The sequence below is a fragment of the Mandrillus leucophaeus genome, unplaced genomic scaffold, assembly GCF_000951045.1.
Source record: "Mandrillus leucophaeus isolate KB7577 unplaced genomic scaffold, Mleu.le_1.0 Scaffold125, whole genome shotgun sequence".
Taxonomy (NCBI): Eukaryota; Metazoa; Chordata; class Mammalia; order Primates; family Cercopithecidae; genus Mandrillus; species Mandrillus leucophaeus.
Genome location: NW_012100876.1, coordinates 1,958,766 through 1,961,885, shown reverse-complemented (window position 1 = coordinate 1,961,885; position 3,120 = coordinate 1,958,766).

The window sequence follows — 3,120 nt, the reverse complement described above, 5'->3', positions numbered from 1 at the left end:
AAAAAAAAAAAAAAAAAAAAAAGATCATAATGAACATCTAATAGAAAGAATGAGGTAAGACTTGGATACTGCAGTGGAAACACTTCCACAACTTACCATTCAATGTTAAAAAAAAAAAAAAGCTGTAGAACAGTGCATATCATATAATGCTATACAATACATATAGTATAATGCTGATTATGTATGTAAAAAGAGAATTAAAAACTCCACATTTGTGTATAGAAAGGAAATGGGATTTTCCAGGAGAATCAAGGGGGTCTTTAGCTTTACACATATTAATGTTCACTTCTGTTTGGCTAATTTTTAAGTATGCAAGTGAATAGTACCACTTACCTTTTTTTCACTCAACAATATGTCTTGGCCAGGCATCGTGGCTCATGCCTATAACCCCAGTACTTTGAGAAGACAAGGTGGGAGAACCACCTGAGCCTAGGAGTTCAAGACCAGCCTGGGCAACAAAGTGAGAAGTGGGACCCTGTCTTTCCAAAAAAATTAAAAATGAGCCAGGCCCCGGGCACGGTGGCTCAAACCTGTAATCCCAGCACTTTGGGAGGCGGAGGCGGGTGGATCACGAGTTCAGGAGATCGAGACCATCCTGAATAACATGGTGAAACCCCAGCTCTACTGAAAATACAAAAAATTAGCCAGGCACGGTGACTGGCGCCTGTAGTCCTAACTACTTGGGAGGCTGAGGCAGCAGAATGGTGTGAACCCGGGAGGCGGAGCTTGCAGTGAGCCGAGATCACGCCACTACACTCCAACCGGGGCAACAGAGCAAGACTCCATCTCAAAAAAAATAAATAAATAATAAATAAATAAAAAAAGATGAGCCAGGCATGGTGGCACACATCTGCAGTCCTAGCTACTTGGGAGGTTGAAGTGGGAGGAACACTTGAGGGAGTTTGAGAGAGCAGTGAACTATGATCATGCCATTGCACTCCAGCCTGGGCAACATAGCACAACCCTGTCTCAAAAAAAAAAAAAAAAAGACAGAGAGAGAAAGAAAAAAAGAAAGAAAAAGAAAATGTCTTGACAATTTTTCCATGTTAGGAGATAAAGATCTAATAACTGCTACAGAAAACATCATGGAATGGTTATATCATAGTTCATTCTGCAACTGTCTTACAAACTGATGGAGGGACATTTAGGTGGCTTCCACTTGTTTCAATATGCAGACTATGCACCTGTGCCAGTGAGTTTCTCTGAGTTATAAGCTGAGATGTGTAATCACTGGAGCACAGGAAATAGCCCTTATTACTTTTCATGTATCCTGCCAGACAGCCCTCCACTGAGGCTATTTCAATTTGCATTCCACCTGCAGTGTCTGAGAATTTTCAATGCTTTATCTCTTCATCAGCCCTAGGTGTTAACCTTACATTTTGTCGACCTGGTGGGTGAAAAATGACATCCTAGGTTCTAAATTGCATCTTTTCTTTTAGCAATGAGGTTAAGCATTTTCCTACTGGTTTATTAGTTGTCATTTTCTGTGAACTGCTATTTCATGTTCTTCGTTCTTTCCATGTTCAGTTATTTGTCATTTTCTTATTGATTTGTAGAAGCTCTTTATATATTTTGGTCACTGATCCTTTGTCTTCCATCTGCTTTTTGTTTTTCAGAAAGTTTTCAGTTTCTGGCCTCCTTGTGATATTCTTTTATTTTTAACACCCTTATCAATGTATAGTTTACATGTCATAAAATTCACCCGTTGTAAGGGTACAATCCAATGATACTAGCAAATTTTTAGACTTGTGCAACCATCTCCACAATCCAGTTTTAGAGCATTTCCATCATCCAAAAGTTCCCTTGTGCCTATTTGTAGTTAATCCCTGCTCCCACCCCCACCCCTAGGCAACCACTGACTTGCCTTCTGTTTCTATAGGTTTGCCTTTTCTAGACATTTTATATAAATGGAATCATACAATATGTAGTCTTTTGCATTTGGCTTCTTTCACTTAACATAATTTTTTTGAGATTCGTTCCACTTTGTTGTATGTATTAGTAATTGATTCTTCCTTTACATTACTGAGTAGTGTTTAGATATTGCATTTTGTTTATCCATTCACCAATTGATGGGCTTTTGGGTTGCTGTCATTTTTTGCTATTTTGGATGATAGCTATGTTTATAAATGGCTGTAAACATTTATGCATGAGTCTTTGTGTGGACATATACATATATGTATATTTTTGAGATGGGGGTCTTGCTATGTTGCCAAGGCTGGCCTTGAATTCCTGGGTTCAATTGATCTTCGTACTTCAGCCTTCTGAGTAGCTGGGACTACAGGTGCTTGCCTCTGTGCTCTACTTTGCCATATATTTTTATTTCTCTTGGGTTGATATCTAGGAGTGGAATTACTGGGTCATATGGTACTTCTGTGTTTAACTTTTGAAGAAATTGCCAAATTGCTTTCCAAAGTGGGTATACCACTTAACATTTCCACCAGCAATGCATAAGTATTTCAATTTCTGCACATTCTTACCAACACTTTTTGTTGTCTGTCTTTTTTATGATAGCCATTCTAGCAAGTATAAAGTAGTCTCTCACTGCCGTTTATTTTTATTTATTTATTTATTTGAGACGGAGTCTTGTTCTGTCACCAGGCTGGAGTGCAGTGGCACGATCTTGGCTCACTGCAACTGCCACCTCCCAAGTTCAAACCATTCTCCTGCCTGAGCCTCCCAAGTAGCTGGGGTTACAGGCGTGTGCCACCATGCCCAGCTAATCTTTATTTTGTTTTAGTTTTGCCAGGATGATCTCGATCTCTTAACCTTGTGATCCGCCTGCCTTGGCCTCCCAAAGTGCTGGGATTACAGGTGTGAGCCACCACGCCTGGCCTCACTGTGGTTTTAATTTGCATTTCCCTAGTGACTCATGATGTTAAACATCTTTTCATGTGCTTATTAGCCATTCATGTATTTTCTTTGGTGACATATCTATTAGAAGGTTTTGCCCATTTTTTTCTCTTTTTTATTGTGGTAAAATATATATAACATAAAATGTACCATTTTTAAGTGTACAGTGCTGTGGCTTTCATTACATTTACATTGTTGTGAACCGTCACTATCGTCCATCTCCAGAACTTTTCCATCTTGCTAATCTGAAACTCTATCCATAAAACACTA